The sequence below is a fragment of the Eschrichtius robustus genome, chromosome 6, assembly GCF_028021215.1.
Source record: "Eschrichtius robustus isolate mEscRob2 chromosome 6, mEscRob2.pri, whole genome shotgun sequence".
NCBI lineage: Eukaryota > Metazoa > Chordata > Mammalia > Artiodactyla > Eschrichtiidae > Eschrichtius > Eschrichtius robustus.
In genome coordinates this window covers 51600781-51620282 of record NC_090829.1, presented here as the reverse complement: position 1 = coordinate 51620282, position 19502 = coordinate 51600781, and the positions used below count along the sequence as shown (strand labels likewise).

The 19502-nt window shown below is 40.7% G+C and overlaps 1 protein-coding gene across 4 annotated transcripts in view; it reads left to right on the top strand.

Annotated features, from left to right (window-relative positions):
• Positions 1-19502, top strand: part of PLD1 (phospholipase D1) — a 224681-nt gene that overhangs the window by 46347 nt on the left and 158832 nt on the right. Inside the window, exon 1 of one of the 4 annotated variants that reach the window (XM_068546246.1) lies at positions 11731-11857. The exons of the other annotated variants lie outside the window; for them this stretch is intronic. The gene's annotated coding sequence lies outside the window, so the exon portion shown is untranslated. Of the gene's footprint in view, positions 1-11730; positions 11858-19502 lie in introns of those variants that run through there. 4 annotated transcript variants of the gene reach the window in all.

Here is a 19502-nt window from a genome sequence, read left to right as displayed (position 1 = left end):
TTGCCTCTTTGCTCAAACCTCCAAAGTCCCCTCCTGTCTCTCTCTCTCAGCCAATGATCTTGCTGCTTATTTCAGTGGGAAACTACAAGTAGTTGGAACAGAAGCCTCTCATTCCCCTACCACCAAATACTCCTGCGCTGGCCCGTAATTCTACTCCCCCAACCCCCGGTCTTTGCTGTGGATGAGCTGTGTGTGCTCCTGGCTGAGGTCCATCTCACTCCCAACCCACCAGATCCTCTGCTCTTGCCTACTTGGAACTTTGCTTCTACACTATCCTCCCACTAGCTTCATCAAAGTTCCTCTTTTTACTGGATCATTCTTATTATTCAAACATTCTACAACATCTCCATTCTTTTAAAATACCCTCCTTAATCCTTTGTCTCCCAGCAGCTTTGCCGCACCTCACTGTTCCTCTTTAAAGCAAAACTCTTTGAATAAGTTGTCTGTTCTCTGTGTCTCCAATAACTTACCGCATACTTCCCACCCTCCCCTACCTAACATGTTACTATGAACATTTTCAAACAGACAGAAAAGTTAAAAGAATTTTAAAGTGAACACCCATATAACCACCACCTAGACTCTTCAATTAATGTTTTGTTTTATTTGCTTTAACACATATCTTGTCATCTCTTCATCCCGTGATCCTTTCATCAATCCATCTTAGGTTTGGGATGCATTTTAAACCAAGTTGCAGGCATCAGTACACGCTCTCTTAAACGCTTCAGTGTGCATGTTATGAATTAGAGTTCAGTATTTGTTCCTAGTGCTGCTGTCTTTGGAGGTGAAATTTATATACACTGAAACGCACCAATCTTAAGTGAATCATCAGGGTTCTGACAAATACGTACACCACCTCTGCAATCCAAACCCTTACAAAGTGTGAAACACGACCAATCACCACGAAAAGTTCCCTCATGCTCCTTCGCAATCAATCTTCAGTCCACCCTCCCATCTCCTGCCGGAGGCAACCTCTGTTTTGATTTCCCCCCACCATATGTAATAATTTGAATTATACTGTGTGTACTCTTTTGTGTATGTTCTTTCACTCAGCATAGTGTTTTTGAGATTCATCCATAACCTGTGTATTAGTTATTCATGCCTTTCTACTGCTAAGTATTATTCCATTGTTTGACTATACAACAGTTTGTTTATTCATTATCCTATTGATGGATACCTAGGGTGTTTTCAGTTTGGGGCTGTTATGAATAAACTTGCCACAAACACACACGAAAGTCTTTTTGTGGATATAGGTTTTCTTTTCTTTTGGCTAAATACTTAGGAGTGAAATTATCAGGTCATAAGGTAGGTGTATATTTAGTTCTATAAGAAACTGCTAGAACTTAAAAAAGAATGGTAGTATTGTTTTACACTCTGACCAATGGTATATGAGAGTTCGGATTGCTCTGTGTCCTTGTCAGCATTTGGTTTTGTCAGTCTTTTTCATGTTTATCCATTCTGGTGGGTATGTAGTGATATCTCATTGTGCTTTTTATATAAATTTCTTTGATGAATATTAACATTCAGTACTTTTCACGTGCTTATTGATCACTAGTTTATCTTCTTCTGTGAAGTTCTTGTCAAATCTTTTGCTCTCTTTTTATGGAATTGTAAGCCTTCATGACATGTCTTAGATATCAGTTCTTTGTCAGATATATGATTTGCATACATTTTCTCCCAGACTGTGATTTACCTATTCATTTTCCTTTTTTTTTTTTTTTTTGGCCACACTGCATGGCTTGTGGCATTTTAGTTCCCTGACCAGGGATCAAACCTGGGCCCTCGGCAGTGAGAGTGTGGAGTCCTAACCACTGGATCACCAGGGAATTCCCTTCATTTTCTTAATGGTGTCTTTTGACGAGCAGAAAATTTTAACTTTGATTAAGTCTAATTTGCTTCCTTTTAAGTTTATTGCTTTCTGTGTCATATCTAAAAGCTTTATAGTTTTAGCTTTTACATTTAGGTCTGTGATCCATTTCAAATTAATTTTTGTGTGTGATGTGATTTGGGTCAATATTTATTTATTTTGCCATATAGATATTTAGTTGTCTTAGCACCATTTGTTATAAAGCCTTGTCTTTCTCTATTGGATTTCTCTGTCAACTTGTGAAAATTCAAATGATCGTATAAGTGTGGGTCTGTTTCTAAGCTCTCTGTTCTGTCTCATTGATCTCTTTGTGGATCCCATGCCAGTATCAGACTGTTTCATTACGGTAGACTTACTAGTCAAAGTCTTAAAGTCAGGTGGTGTAAGTCCTCCAACTTTGGTCTTATTTTTTTATAATTGGTTTGGCTATTCTAGGTCATTTGCATTTCTATACACATTTTAGAATTAGCTTGTCAATTTCTACAAAAAGCCCAGTGAAATCATGATTGGGTTTATTGAACTTATAGATCAGTTTGTGGAGAACTACATCTTAATATTTAGTATTTTAATCCATGAACATGGTATGTCCACTTATTAGATCTTTAATTTCTCTCAGCAATGTCTTGTAGTCACAGTCTCATTTGAACCCATTCCGTTTAGGTTTTGTGCCCAAATTCCCCTGAAACCACTCTTGTTTAGGTCACCAGTGACCTCCATGCTGCTGTATCCAATGGTCAGTTCAGTCTTCCTCTATCTTCATCTTTCAACTGCCTTGACATAATTGATCACTGTATCCTTGAAGCATTTTGTTCACCTGGCTCTGTCTCACTGTGCTCTCCTGGTTTTCCTCCCATCTCACTGGCAGCTCTTTTTTTGGCCTCCTTTGCTGGATCCTTCTCTTCCTAATGTTTAGATGTTAGAGGACCCCGACCCTCAGTCCTCAGACTTCTGTCCTTTATCCATTCTCAGTCAGTCTCATGGTGTGAATATGTTACTTAAAGCCAACCACAATGTCTAAAGCCATCAGACTCCCAATTTTATATATCTCAGGCCTGAATCCCGGACTTATATATCCAAACTCCAGACTTATATATTCAACTTCTTACCGATCTTCATTTGGATATCTAAAACGTATCTCAAACTTAACCCTTCCAGAATGGAACCCTTGATTTGCCTCTGAAATGTTTTGCACCTTCTCACTCCCCACCACCCACCATGTTCCCCAGCTCAGTAATTGGACTTTTTTCCTTGTTGCTTATATATCAGTCTTAGAGTCTTCCCTGGCACCTTTCTTTCTTTTACACTCTGCATCTCCCTACATCAGAAAACCCTCTTGGCTCTGTCTTAGATCTATCTACTTCTTAGCCATCGCTCTATTCCAGGACACCATCATCTCCACCTGGTTTACTGCAATATTCTTCTAAGTAATCTGCTTTCTCTCAGTCTATTCTTTATACAACTTGAGTCACCTTTTAAAATGTTACAGCATTTCACTTCCCTGATTAAAACCTTCTAGAGCCTTTCCATTATATTTAGGGGGAAGAAAACCTATGCAATGGTTTACAAAGCCTCACATGATCAGACTTCCCTGTTCACTCTCTGACCTCATCCCCTTCTATTTCTCCTTCTTTCACAATACTCTGACTACATTGGCCTTTTTGTTGTTCTTGCACATTCCCAGATTCTTTTGGCCTCAGGGCCTTTGCAATTTCTGTTTCTTCTGCCTGGAACCTTTTCCCCAGATAGTTACATGGCTTGTTACCTTACTTCATTCAGGTCTCTACTTAAGTGTCATCTCCTCAGAGAGGCCTTTTCTGACCACCCTATGTAAGGAGGGTGCCCCCCCACCCCATTACTCTCCATTCCCTTACTCTGCTTTGGTTTTCTTCTTACCCTTTAGCATTATTTGGTTTGATATTTATTTGTTGATAGTCTATTTCCACTAGTAGAATACATACAAGCTCCCTGAGGACAGAGACTTTCTGCTTTGAATCATTAATGCTGTTAACAATGCTTGTCATATAGTAGGTGCTCGAAAAATATATGTTGAATGAATGACTGTGGGCAAGTGAACCTTGCAGGCTTCATTTTCTTCATCTGAGAAGTGGGGGAAATCATGGTATCTATCTCATAGGGCAGATGTGAATGTCAAATAAGATACTGGGTATAATAAGACATTTGTGGCAATAGTGTTGGCTGTTATTGTAGTTACTGTTCAATAATACAAATGATTTAAACCTCTTATAATCAATCAACAAATAGCTAATTAAGGTGGGTTTTGCCTGTTATATGCTTTTTACAGTGGTTGATTTCCGAGGTATAACTTGTGATCCAGTTATTGGTAACTTAGTTGGAGGAAAAAGATATAAGTATATGAAAAGTTAAATGCCATAGACTATTTAAATAATCAATCAAGACAACAGTAGAAATGTTATCAGGCTTAACTAGTTGCCTAATGCATTTGCTGATGATGATTGTTCTAGGTATGAGAAATAAAAGCGTTTTTTTTTTTTTTTTAAACCAGGGTAGTATGAGGAGGCCTTGTGGAGCGCATGGATTTGGGCCGCCCCTTGAAACACTGGGGACGATTTTAATCCTTTATTGGCCATGAGGTGGAAGGGCATCAAAGGTGGGACAGTGGCATAAAGCCAAAGTGGGGGAAGAACTAGGGGAGTTGAAAAATGGAATGAATCCGTTTGGCTGGAGGGAGAGGTCTTGTGAGGAAGTTTGAGAGCAATGCAAAGAAAACAAGGTAAGAATGAAAGCAAGTGGCTTCAGGTGACAGGAAGCCCTTCCTTACTAGGAATGGGCAAGCAAGAAGGAAGTTCTTATGGGTAATTAGGAAAGAAGGTAACACCTCACAGGCTTCCTGCTGCCAGGTTCACTCCCTTCTCCCGCACAGTGCAGGTGGCTCAGGGCATTACTCTCTGATGCACAGATAGTGGACAGGCATGCTGAGTCCATGTGTCCATGTGTCCAAGGAGAAGCAGACACAGGAGGGCACTGCTCTTCTGTTCCCAGGGCCTGGAAGCCAATTTTGACCTCTTTTTATCCACAAGAATTCTCACTCTAGGTGGCTGTGACTAGAAGGCAAGGGACAATTTTCACTATGGCTTCTTATTTTAAAAAAAAGAAGGAAGAGGATAGAGAAACTTAGAAATTAAAGGCCAACCAATAAACATAATAATTTACATTTTAATGTGCATATTAAGAAATACTCAACTTTTTTTAAGAAGAACATGAAAGAAAGCAGAATATGTCGCCCTAAAATATGCTACTTTGGCATATTGATTACTCTGAATTAAAGTTACTGAAGAAACAGCCAGTGCAAGAAGGATACTCTAATCTCCTTTGTCTCCTTGAGAGCAGGAAATAAATCTCCCATGTGAAAGGGATCCTCCCTGTACCAGGAGGGTAGAAGGCATCCTTATTGCCAGAGACAGGGAATTCAGGGCCAAGAAGGCTATATAAACAAATCTTGTTACTTCTTCATTAATTTGCTACCCCAAGCCCAAACCCGTATGTTTTTTCACAAATTTATTGTTTCTTTTGTCTAAAAGGTATAAAAGCTGCCTGCTTTGGTGAGCTCTTTGAATCTCATATTTTTACTGGTATAAAAGCTGCCTGCTTCGGTCACTTCTTTGAATCTCATATTTTCACTGGCTCTCGTATGTACAAAATTAAATTTATATTTCTCCTGTTAATCTGTCTATGTCAATTTAATTATTAGACCAGCCAAAGAACCTAAAGGGAAGAAGGGAAAAGTTTTCCTCCCCCACAAGGATATTAGGTGAGTCATGTATAGCCACATTCTCATTATCATGTAAAAGGAAACACACATTATATGAGAAGAGGCCAGAGTAACCTGTGAACAGATCAGATTTTTGAAAAAAAAAAGATAGGTTATCTAGCCAACCACGAGATAAAACTTGCTTTAACGATATAATTTTGTGTAAATTTGCAGCAATCTAAAAGAGTGTCCTTGTGTCCCTTAAGTTTTTTGTTATCAAGAAGTTAAAAAATAAATGTTACCTTTTGCTGCGTTAGAATAGATGTCAGAGCAATTTGTAGTAGTTAAGAAAATGACCCTGTAAGAGAATCAAAATAAAACAAAAAAGATAAAATATAGATATGAGCCATGACAGATGTGGCAGAACAGGCAATGGATGTGAAGACAATAAGCCACGTTGTCGTTAACAGAGCCCTGGCAACACGGCTCTGACACAGATTAAATAATGAACGCCCGTCGGTGGGCACAGCCCGGAGAGAACAGAGAGCGCATTGTTTCAGCCTGTTTATCTAATTTCAAACTAATTGCTTAAGTATAGGCTTGTGTTCTGATTATAGCCAAAGGAAAATCAAACAGTTGAAATACTGTAAGTCCTGTAATTCACCCCGTTCAAGAATCAGAACTAAATAAAAGAATTTTGAGCAAAACATCCAAATAAATTGTTAGTCCTCCCTGCAAACGGAAGCCTGAAGAGAAGCAGGATCTACTCGTCAGGCTCTGCACTCACTCTTCTGTCCTCTCCTGATCAGGTTCTAGCTAATGTGATATGAGGGCTCGGCTCGTCGTCGCCTCTTCTGTGCTCAGGACTACGGCTCGGCGCCGTAGGGGGGCGCGGCAGATGCCAGGTTCCACGCCTGGGACTGGCCCGGGGAGTGGTGTCTTCTTGGACAGCGGCTTCTCTGAGGTTTCAGGCAGGTTGGCGTCGCCTGCCTTTTCCTACCCTGGGTCATTGTGATGAGACAGTGAGCTGATACCTGTGAAAGCACTTTGTTGACACAAATGAAGGGGTTCTATGGTTGGTGGAGGAAAGAACACAAATCAGAAGTCCTGGGTTTGAAACCAGGTCATCTCATACTCGGTCTCCCCTTTTCTGTATTCCTTTTTTTTTTTTTAAATTATTTTATTTTTGGCTGCGTAGGGTCTCCGTTTCTGTGCGAGGGCCCCCTCCAGCCGCGGCAAGCGGGGGCCCTTCCTCATCGCGGTGCGCGGGCCTCTCACTATCGCGGGCTCTCTTGTTGCGGAGCGCAGGCTCCAGACGCGCAGGCTCAGTAGTTGTGGCTCACAGGCCCAGTTGCTCCGCGGCATGTGGGATCCTCCCAGACTAGGGCCCGAACCCGCGTCCCCCGCACTGGCAGGCAGAGTCTCAACCACTGCGCCACCAGGGAAGCCCTGTATTCCTTTAAGTGTCTTCCTGTGTTTTTCTCCCCCCTCCCCTTAAATCAGACGTTCTTTGGTTTTTTGTGTGTGTGCATGGACCCCCTTTGGCATTCTAGTGACGCTAATGAATCCCTTTTCAGAATAATGTTTAATGCATTAAGTTAAATGCATACATTTAAACGAATAAAATTAGAGGTTCTAGATATTTTCGCCGTAAACATCTTTGCCGTAAAGCAGTCTCATTGCACAACTAACTGGCCGTAAGGCAATTTTGCCGTCAAAGATAAAATAACTAGGCGACGCGTGGGTTTCGACTACGTTATAGCAACTTGATAGAAAATACGGTGAAAAGAAAACTTACTGAAGTGTGAAATAAGAGAGTGTAAAGCCAGACTGCATACTATACCAGAAAATAGCATAACAGTTTGCAAATTCTTCGGTGAGTACAGTCATCCCTCTATCCCGTCAGAAGCAAGTTTACCGAACTATGGCAAATATAAAAGAGGCAGCTAGTAATACACGACAGTCTAAGCATTCATTATCAATCCTTTAGCTCATTTAGATACAACAGCTTGTTTTGTAATGCCGTCTTTACCAAGTTTATCATGCAGTATTAGAAGTTGGAGGCAAAGGAAGAATCAAGCTTCTCATCTCCCAGAAAGAAATGGTTACATGATTCTTGATAAGTTTTATGAAAATGGTGAAATTTTCTTGCTATTTGATAGTGGAGAACATGATGTAGACAAAATTTTCGTATTTGGCATAGAAACTGGCTTAGATGATTTGGTGAAATATAAGGACTGTCATGGAACATATAAATGTAGTGCAGATATGTACTACTTTACATATACGTTTATATACGTGACCTATAGATAAATAGCAGCATCCCTTGTCTGTTCGGTTTACTTCCAGGGAAATCTGAAGAGCCTTACAGCAGATTTTTTTTTTTATACCGTGAAGAACTTATGTCCAACATGAGATCCTGAATCCTTAATGACTGACTTTGAGAAAGGAAGTATCATTACTTTCACTAAGAAGAGATTTAAAAATTTTTGTTATTAGTTTTTCATGCTTCGTTATGTCCTTTTTAATGCCCCTATGTTATTTTAGTTTCATTATTTCACCTTTTACGGCAAAATTGTCTTGTGGCCAATTAGCTGTGCAGCAGAACTGCTTGCAGTAAAGATTCTTACAGCGAAAATATCAGACATGAAAATTAGTATGCATAGGGTTACCAGGGAAACCAATTAGACTGATATACAGTTATCAGTATACCAAAAAAGTAATAATACAATAATATCCACCCTTTATTAATGCACTACCTACCAAGAGCTAGTGGCAGATTTAATAACTACTGTAATTTTGGGGTAGTAATGAGTGGAAACGATACTTTGAGATACTTGCAATACTGTACTGTGATATGAAGATATCTTTGATTTCTACTTGTGACAAGCCACAGTTACGCCTAATTTTACTGTGAATTATTGCCTACATTTGTAATTGAAGGGAATGCTAAATTTCAGTTAAAGGTGAGTAAATATTAAAACAAAAAATTTCCCTACCCATGTCCTGAATCCTCTCTGAAATCCTCAGATACCCCTTGCCTTAAAACTTCACCCTTTCCTCTTAACGCTGTGTGCCCCGCTGCTGCCCTCCAGCTGCTGTCACCCTAGATGTGTACCTCCCGTCCATGCAGGGGACAGGAGCACCAGACCTGTTATGTCCTGCAGCCCGCTGCACATCCACCCTGGACGACCCACAGGACCTCACACTCGGCCTCCAAAAGCCAACTCCTCGGCTTGTCCGTCCCACCCCTGCTCCTCCTGCCAGCCTGCCCTTCCTCCTGTGTTCCCTGTTCTGTTGGTAGCACTAACAACCTCCACACGGCTCAGGCCCCACACCTAGCTTGAGCAAGTAAGTGAGCGCTGCTGTGGCCAGGATTACCACCCTAGCCTCCTTGATAACGTTTATGGAAGTGTGGACTTGTACATTTTAAAGCACTGGTCTGCCCTTTTCTTTACCTGCAACGTCTTCTAAATTTCTGCTTACCCTACAGGGCTTAGTTCCTTCTTACTTCTCTTTCCAACATGTACACACTGTGGTTTAAAATGTCTTTGTGATGTCTCTTTACCTCCATGATGTGACATCGGAGGACTCCCGCCTCCCTCGCAAAGTTTTCTTCTGTCGGTCCCCCAGCCTCACCAAGCTCCCTGTGGTCCCTCCAGTGGCCCACTCCCCACTTCCCCCTTTTCCTTGGCAGACAGAGTGAGTGCCTTCTGCCTGGGGATCCCTTACCTGCCTCATGGCCTCCAGGTCTCAGTTCTGCGGCTGCTTGGCTGGCAGCCTTTCCCAGCCTGTGCCGTCATGAGGACTGTCCATAGAGCGGTTCTCGTCCAGCCAACTCCTGCTCCCTTGCATTTGAGCAGAGTCTGGCAGGGTTTCACCAGTGGTGTGCACTCGGGAGGACAGCATTATCAAAGTATGTGGTTAGCAGCGCTGACTTCAGAGCCCAATGACCTGGGTTCTAATCCCAGCTCCGCCACTAGCTGTTTGATCTTGGCAAGATACTTACCCTTTAGATGCCTCAGTTTTCTCATCTGTGAAACTGGCATAATAATGGATTTGTGTGATATAAATGAGTTAATCTCCTGAAGCCCTTTAGAACCATGCCTAGCTTATACTGAGAGCTTAAATATCAGCTATTATTATTATAGTTTCATTAATGTGGCTTGGGCTCGTTTAAAAGTCACATGCTACTATACTTTTATTTTTGCTGGAGTTTTATTAAAGACTGTTGTGTAATTCGAAACCCAATATTTAACTGTTCTTCATCTCCATTGAGGTTGATATCAGAACGTTGATTTTAGCAGAAATAATTTATGTGAGACAAAAGGAAATACTTTTTGAAAGAAAGGTAGGAAGACTCCTGGGGATACAACCTCTTAACAGAATGATGGAGACACCATCCCACCAGCAGTTAGCTAGTTGAGTTGAGGATTTATCCATGGTTCTTCCATTTCAGAGATTATGTTGATCTCACAGGATTTTTTCTTGCAGCCCTTTGGGTAGAAGAGAGATCAATATTATTTATCAGAGGATTTCTCTGGGCATGCATATCATCATATGGTCCACATAAGAAGATGGTTTTGAATGTAATTACTTTTTTTTTGCATGAGTGTTTTCATATCCTCTATAAATATTGTGCTCTGTGGGAAGTAACTTTTCATGATTCCTACCGCACGTTGTTTGTGACATTAATGTGCTCTTATAACTGATCCTTTTCTTCCCTTTTTCTTTCATCATTGAAGCAATATTTCCCCTGAGGTTTAACTGTTTCAGCCTTTTCTAGGTTTTGCCACCAGGTGGGGTACTGGCTCCTTTATAAGGCATGGGCTGGGGCTTGAGGCTGGTTTTCTCACTGAGGTGGCTGTCTTGCCCCGTCATTCTGAAGCGACCCCTGGAGAAACTGTTCAGCCCTGACCCTGGGAGTGGGTAGAAAAGGCCAGCAGGGTGAGTGTTAGATCTGAGGGAGTTTCAGGGCTTTTCATTCCTGATCTTGTTGAGCTAATATGCTAATGACTTCTGTTTCATAGGTTTTGAGTAACTTGAATTTTACCGGAAGTACATGTAGATCTACTTGGCAACAAGTGAATCAAGTTTTCCTCGGAATATTTGGTCCCATCTTTATGGCTCAGAAGAAACATTAAATTTGGTAACCTTGACCATTATGTTAAATAGGTCTTATTTAAATAAGATAGAAATCATGGAAACAAGAATTAAAACTGCTCTTGGCATTGAAAATTAGGGGAAAATTGTGTATAACTGTGAACACTTCATGTTAAAAAGCAGCGCATGGGTTTTTATTCTTAAGCGATGTACTGGAACATTATTTTTTTTAAGATACAAATGCCTTAAATTATCAATTACATTTTTCTAGAATGAAAAATAAATTTCTTACTTTGAAACCATTGTGAGTCATATTAAGTCCCAGTTTAAACTATAAAAAACTACAAAACCACCAAAAAACTTTTTTATTTTATAATATAACCTAACTGTAGATGGTGAAATTGAATTATGAGTGATTTTCACAGTTGCAGACACTAGGTCAGAATCAGAATTAGAAGATTCTTTCATAAGTTTTCCTCTTGAACTTAATTTTTAGACTTTAGTGATTAATGAGGTTTTATGCTTATTTAATGTATTTTAAAAATCTAGAAATAGTGATAGTATGTGCCTTTGGTTCTCAGAAGCAATAATTTCATGTGGTCCCTCTTAGCCAACATGAAATTATAGTGCTATATGTTCCATCACCACCACCACCAATTTGGACAACAATATAAAACTCATTTCATGGCGCTAGTGGAGGGCAGACTGTATTCCTCTTGTTTAGAATGAATGCGTCACTTTAATACAGCATCTGAGGGGCAAGAAGGGAGTGAGAGCGCTCTTTGTTTCAGCTGGTGTGTTACAGTTTTCTTGGGTAGCAAGTACAAAAATGAAGCCTGAAGCCTTAGCTCATTCTGTATGTGAGTTTTATTTCTCACAGCAGCCCAGTGTCAATTTAACATATGGGAGTGGTTTCAAGTTCATTACTAAAGCTTATAGGCTAAAGTGCTTTGTGGGCTTGGCTATGACTTAAGTGGCCTTTGGGGAGTTGGCCAAAAACGGGGCTTGGGAACAGACTGCTTTCCCCGTGTCTGTGGATTCTCTCGGGGTAGTCAGTTGTTTTTTCCCCTGTCGGCTATCAGCTGCTTTGGAGATTAGTTTCATAGTAAGGATTCTTTCTTTAAAGCAATATGAAGCGACTACTTTCACAGGGGCACCAGGTTAGTAAATAAGGTTTTGAACTTTCTGCTGCATGTGTCAGATTTTCTTTCTGTCCTCACCGGGCGATGACATGACAGTCAGCATAGCATTTGTGCTGTTGCTGCGTTCTTTTAGAAAATAATGTGAATTCGTCGATCCTACGGAGGTCTGGGGGTTATGGTTCTCCTTGTAATGTATGCATTGCTGGACAATATTAAATGCAGGTGGAAGCCAAGAAGAAATGACATTTATGTGTTGGATGTGCAGTCTAGAGATTTGTACCTGTTCATATGCATTTTCAATTCCTTTTTCAGAATTCCTTTCTTTGTGTCTTCCCATTATATCTTCTAGGAATAACTGTGATTTTATACATGGTTGATTTTACTTTATGGAGCACAAGACAGCAGTGTGTAGTGCCCCAGCCAGTGGTGTCGTCCTTCCCACCCTGTGCGTGCTTGCCTGATGCATGGTTTTCTCTGGGGCCTACTGCTTATAGTTACAAGGAACCAGAATATGATTTTAATTTTCTTTTTGATAAGTCTGACATTTTCCTAGAATGCCTCAGAAAATACCTGCATAACAGTTGACGTGGGCAGAGTGTACAGGTGGATCAAGCTGGACTGAATCCCTTCCTTAGTCATCACTGTTTTGTTTTTGTTTTTGTTTTTTTTAAATTTTATTTATTTATTTATTTTATGGCTGTGTTGGGTCTTCATTTCTGTGCGAGGGCTTTCTCTAGTTGCGGCAAGCGGGGGCCACTCTTCATCGCGGTGCGCGGGCCTCTCACTATCGCGGCCTCTCTTGTTGTGGAGCACAGGCTCCAGACGCGCAGGCTCAGTAGTTGTGGCTCACGGGCCCAGCCGCTCCGCGGCATGTGGGATCTTCCCAGACCAGGGCTTGAACCCGTGTCCCCTGCATTAGCAGGCAGATTCTCAACCACTGCGCCACCAGGAAAGCCCAGTCATCACTGTTTTTATTCTTTTTTTTTTTTTAAACTCCACATTTGTTTATTTATTAATTTATGGCTGTGTTGGGTCTTCGTTTCTGTGTGAGGGCTTTCTCTAGTTGCGGCAAGCGGGGGCCACTCTTCATCGCGGTGCGCGGGCCTCTCACTATCGCGGCCTCTCTTGTTGCGGAGCGCAGGCTCCAGACGCGCAGGCTCAGTAGTTGTGGCTCACGGGCCCAGCCGCTCAGCGGCCTGTGGGATCTTCCCAGACCAGGGCTTGAACCCGTGTGCCCTGCATTAGCAGGCAGATTCTCAACCACTGCGCCACCAGGGAAGCCCCTGTTTTTATTCTTAAGTGATTCCTCTAGGAGTAAATATGACTGTCGAAACGGAGTGTGCCTTGTAAGACAATGAAAGGATCGCTAACAGTATTGAAATGAAATTAAGTCAATAGAGCGAAGTATCAAGAGAATATCTTCCTTAACTTCGACATCTAGAGAGCGATTTTACCTTTGTTTACTTGTCACCAAAGCAATCCAGCATGAAATTGTTTCACAAGAGTACGTAGTTCGATTTGATGATGTTTTCAAGTTTGCAACACTTTATGAAATATATTGGCTTTTATGTTACTTTATGTATGCTTTCGTTCAAGGTAAGCGCTGGTTTTTTTTTTTTTTATAAATTTATTTATTTATTTATTTGTTTTTGGCTGCATTGGGTCTTTTTTGCTGTGCGTGGGCCTTCTCTAGTTGTGATGGGCGGGCTTCTCATTGCGGTGGCTTCTCTTGTTGTGGATCACGGGCTCTAGGCGTGTGGGCTTCAGTAGTTGTGGCTCGTGGGCTCAGTAGTTGTGGTTCATGGGCTCTAGAGTGTAGGCTCAGTAGTTGTGGCACACGGGCTTAGTTGCTCCACGGCATGTGGGATCTTCCCAGACCAGGGCTCTAACCTGTGTCCCCTGCACTGCCAGGTGGATTCTTAACCACTGTGCCACCAGGGAAGTCCCAGTATGGGTGTTTTAAAATATGCTAATATGCTTCTGTTACTGCCATTTGAGTCTCCTCTTTTTTCCCCCGCTGGGAAATACAGTGTTTCAGAAAGGGTCTGTTCTCTCAGGTTCTCCTGTGTTTAAAAATATAAAATTGAGGGAGAAGGGAGACAGAAATAGGTACTTAAAGAAATCTTTGAGGTGATTTGCTAAAGTTTAAAGATCCCAGTCCTATCTCTGCTGAGGCTGAAGTTGCAAAGTTATGGCTGCATGCTATCTCAGGATTGCAAAATTGACTGTACTTTATCCCCCTCAAGACACAATTGTACAGCTGTATTATTACCCCTGCCTCCGCAGATATTTTCTTCAATAGTAAATCCAAAAAAAAAAAAGAGCAGAGATTGCTGTGACTTGCTTAATATATGCTAGTACTGCATATGTGCTATTATTAATTATTAAATGCTATTAACTTAAAATTTTAAAGAAGACTTCTGTCAATCTGATTGTAGCTCCTCAATGATTTAAAGGACTGTGTTAAGACATTTTACTTGTTGATTACTTGTTTGCCCTTAGCTGGCATGGATAAAAGTCTTAAAAAGCTCACCTAAAGCTCATTTAGGTCTGGTAGGTCTCAGTTTCTGTGTTCCCAAGTGCTTTGCAGCCTTTTCTTCTACAGATGATAACAGAACAGTACTGATTAGAAACAGAAATAAACAATGTGGCAAAGGATAGAGTAAGAGGGGAAACTCCTTAAAAACCAGATTTTAGGGTTTTCCCAAAGGATATTCATTACAATAAGCTTCCTCCAAACATGAGGGGGGAAAAAAAGACTGTACAATAAAGTGCTCAAGATCTGTAATTTGGGATGGAAGCAAATCTTATTCCTGATTCCAGGCTTGGCACACACATTGCAGTTTTGTTCTCATCTTGCCAGACTGGTTTAGTTTTGTGACATCTCTGCTTTTTGGCTAAAATCAAGTAGAGATGGACGTTTCTCCCATTCCATATCAGGTTAAGCTTTGAGCCGATTAATTTTTATCCAGCATGCTTTCTTGTTAACAGTCAAAAGTACCCTTGATGCCTCATAAATCTCAGGTGGTTATGAGCATAGTTGATGATCCACTATTTCAACATGAACTGACCCACCCTTGAAACATCAGGAAGGTTAAATGTCAGTAGAACGTAAGGACTTAGAGGAAAGAAATGAATAACCGGGAGGAATCATGATGTCAGGAGTGGGTTTTCTGACTGCTGAACCTTTATGATAAATGCTCACCTATTGTCTGGTTCCATTCACACCCCAGATCACTCTCATTTCCTGCCCACAGTCTTCATCTTCGAGGTGCCTGTTTGGGGAGCTGTCGGTTCTTGATTTGCAGTTTCTGGCCTCGTCAGATGCATCACGTACAGCCCACCCCTGCCTTTTTCATGCCTAACCGGCTGAGTTCTTGCTCCTGACCCTGCTCACTGAAGGTGCCGATGTGCAAGGGTCTTGTGCTTACATATCAGAAAGTGGGGCAGAAAGCCAGGGAGACTGTGATGCCGCGCACCGCAGAAGTGAACTATTTTAATAATGACAGTGCATACTGACTTCCCAGAGGGATTGCGAAGGCTGAGGACAGACTCTACTCCCGGGGCTGATCTGACCGTAGACTTCACCAGATCCTTGGTTCCTTCTGAAGAAGCCAATTGAAGTTTGACTTTCTGGCATTTCTGGGGTTGAAGATATTAGTACCTGTGGCAGGAGTAGTAGAGGGAGTGGTAATTGTAATAATAACAACTAACACTCAAAAAGCGTTTCCTAAAGGCAGTCCCTGTTCTAAGCCTCTCATTTAATCCTCACAACAACCCTAAGGGGTCAATTGTCTTTATTACCCCCATTTTACAGTTGATGAAACTGTCCCAGGGAAGTTACATAATTTGTCGCACGTCATAGCAGCTGGTCAGCAGTAATCGTATCGTGCCTCAGAGGGGTGCTGTGGTGGGGAAACAATGGTATGAGGGGTTGATGTCTTTGGGAAATACAATCCAGTCTTTATTATTAATGAGAAGCAACCATGTAAATACTGATATCTGTGCTGCTCTGCCTACTCAAAGATGCTTCTGTTGACCCACTGTCAACCAGTAAGGCATGTCCTTTGTGTCCTTTTCCTACTGCGTGTTTGTGCGGGTGAGCTTGTACTCTGCTTTCTCACGTGTTCTGCTGGGGACCAGTGGCAAGACCCAGTGACCAGTGGCAGGATGTAGAGCTTACTCGTGGTCAGTAAATGAGACCAGTGGTGACCAGTCCACGTGGCGAATAAGCCCACAGTTGAAAACTGTCTTTTAAGTACACAAGCTAATCTTGGAACTTTTGAGACTTTTTAAGGCTAAAATGATAAAACCACTAAGGCTCGAACTTGGACCTTTTGATTGTTTAGCTTTAATTTGGCCTGTATGAGTGTCCTCTTCATTCCTGCCCAGTATGATTTCCTGCTGATAATCAAAGCTCTGGTTATTTTGTCAGTCCTGAAGGCTTTCTGAGGCTTAGTGGAGAGCCAGGAATATGAGACAGGTATTTCCTTTAAAAACATAAATGTGCATTTGAAAATGTGGGGCAAATAACTTACTCTAGATTTGGCCAGAACTTAAACATGTGACAAATAAGGTTGGAATCTTTAAAAATAGGTAAAAATACAGTCCATAGGTTAAGGAGTTATATTTTTTAAAAAAGAAAGAAGAAAAGAAATCAAACGATTTTATTATTTGGATGGGGAAGCACTTTCTCTTCCTAAAACCAATAGAGGAAATCACAAAAGGAATAGGGCAATAGATTGGAATTTTCCAGGTAGGAGTGCAAAAGCTTTAACTACAGAAATACTCATTGAAGTGTTACTTATTGTCATGAAAAGTTGGAAATAATCAAAATATACACTAGAAGAAAACTGCATAATGGATCATTATGCAACTACTACAATTTTACTTAAGAAAAACTATAATCAGAGGAAATGGTGATGATAGATATTTAAGATAAAACACTGGATATTAAACTATTTGTGCATCACGTACTTGGTTATGTTTAAAATATTCCTGTCCTGGGGCTTCCCTGGTGGTGCAGTGGTTAAAAATCCGCCTGCCAGTGCAGGGGACACGGGTTCAAACCTTGGTCCGGGAAGATCCCGCATGCCGTGGAGCAACGAAGCCCGTGTGCCACAACTACTGAGCCTGAGAGCCACAACAACGGAGCCCATGTGCCACAGCTACCCAAGCCCATGTGCCTAGAGCCCGTGCTCCACAACAAGAGAAGCCACCGCAATGAGAAGCCTGCGCACCGCGAAGAAGAGTAGCCCCCGCTCGCCGCAACTAGAGAAAGCCCATGCACAGCAACAAAGACCCAGCACAGCCAAAAATAAATAAATCAAAAAAATAAATAAATCAAAATAAAATAAAATATACCTGTCTCTATATGTGTTATGCTTAGGGAGAGAACAGAATGGATGATCACCTTAAGTTAATTGGGGTTTAGGGATTATTTTAAAGGTGGGAATTTCTGGCAATTTTAATTTTCTCCTTATACTTTTCTGCATATTAATATTTAAAAATATGATTCCCTTATATTTGAAAACATAAAAACTATTCATGGAGAGAGAAAAATGAAAACAAGATATACAAAAATTTAATAGTAAGTTAACATCACCCATAATCTATTTAAGGTGGTAACTCTACGAATGCTTTTAATTTCCTCAGATAGTTTGTAAATTTAAGGTTTCCTTTAAGAAGAATTTATTATTTTTATAATAAAAATTAAAATAGATTCAGAGTGACAGGTTAGAGTTGAGGCAGATCAGTCTTTATAAAGGAGAGGATATTTTTACTTTGGAGAGCAATTATTTTGCTGCATTTATGCATTATTTTAGGAAAGTGCCTTTTGATTTTTAGGCACCAGGTTTAAAATCTTAATCAGACATTATAGCTGATTAAATTATAAGATATATAGTTTATTTAATAAGGGATGTGGGAAGATGCTCACTTAAATACTTGAAACAACAGTCCAGGAAAGACACTTTCATGGATTTCCAGTGTGTCCAGATGTTTTGATAACTCTTCGTTGGTCCAAGGGCAGTTGCTGATGTTTAGAATGGGACAAGTCAACATACTGAGACAGTCCTTAGAAGATATGATTTGACTGGAATAATGAAGGTGGAAGAGAACCTTGGAGTAGTTGACTTCATTCTTCCTCCTCCTTCTTTTACAGATGAGGTCCCCAAAGCCCAGAATGATTGAGTCCCCAAGGTCACAAGGTTCTAGTTGACTTGACTGGAGTCTTTTGGGGCCTTTTGAGGTCTCTTGATTCCCCTATTGCTGCTGTTTTTAATATTTCATTCTGTCCACTTACAAACACTTTAGTAATGAGGAATGAAATTATATTTCCATTTTTCCTGGGTTGGTAAAAATCAGAAGCTAATACCATTCAGCATTTACCTGATGACATTGGAGAAAGAAGCTGAAGGCTCATTATGGCTTCCAAGGAAAACTCACCAGCTTCACAGGCGTGGTCTTTATTCTCATGATTGTTGTTCGAACATTTTGTTCTCGGGTAAAGGCTTACTTAACGCACATCTGGTTTCCATGTTTGTTCTGGAAGACAGCAGCCACAAGGAGTGACTAGAGATCACTGGATACTGAACCCTGGGAATTATTTTTTAACAACTTTATTGTTATTGTATAATTTGCACATCACAAAGTTAACCCCTTCAAAGCGTACAATTCTGTATTCTTTAGCATATTTACAGAGTTGTGTAACCATCACCATAATCTAATTTTAGAACATTTTTGGCACCCCCTAAAGGAAACCTTGTACCCACTCTCCCTACTCCCCTCTCTTCCTTACCCAGCCCTAGGCAACCACTGTTCTAACTTCCTGCCTCTAGATTTGCCCATTCTGATCATTGAATGAAATCATACACTGGATGAGAAAGCTAGAAATTTTAATTTGATGCTCAAAGACCGCTTAGGTGAACGTGACCTGGTTACTCTGTGGGCCCTTTCTTCTCAACAGTGTCTTGAACTGTGAGATTGAGACCAAATGAACTCAGTGTTGTCACCTATTTACTAGATTAAGTGGCTTATTTTTGTTTTCTGGAGTCCTTGTATTCAAGATTCAAATAAAAAATATTCAGTATTCAAATTTTAAAAATATATGGGAGTACATAGCCATTAATATGAGATTGTTGTAGGCTGTGCTGCAAAATTGTTAGGTTAGACCACAGCTTATTAGATGGGACCTTGAGTGACTTACTTGACTTCTCTAAGACTCAATTTCTTTATCTGTAGAATGAGGATCATAATACTAATACTTACCTTTTAGGGTTCTAATGAGTATTAAATGAAATAATGTATATGTAACGCCTCCCACAGTGCCTGATGCATGAGTGTTAAGTGAATGTTACCTATTGTCATTAGTGTCATTTATAATAAACTGTAGGAGTTATTTTATTTCATTCTTTCTGACTTCATCTATGTACTACTGAGGATTTGAGTTGGCTTGCAAGAATATTTACATACCATTAAACACACACACACACACACACACACACACACATACACACACAGGAATAAAACAAAAGCAGGGATGATAAAGTTAGTAGAAGGACAGTATCAGAGGAAATAATAATAACAGTAGTAATGAGAGCTAACATTTATATAGCGGGTTATGAATGGACATTTCTTCAGTGTCCTTCCTAGTGAGCTGAGG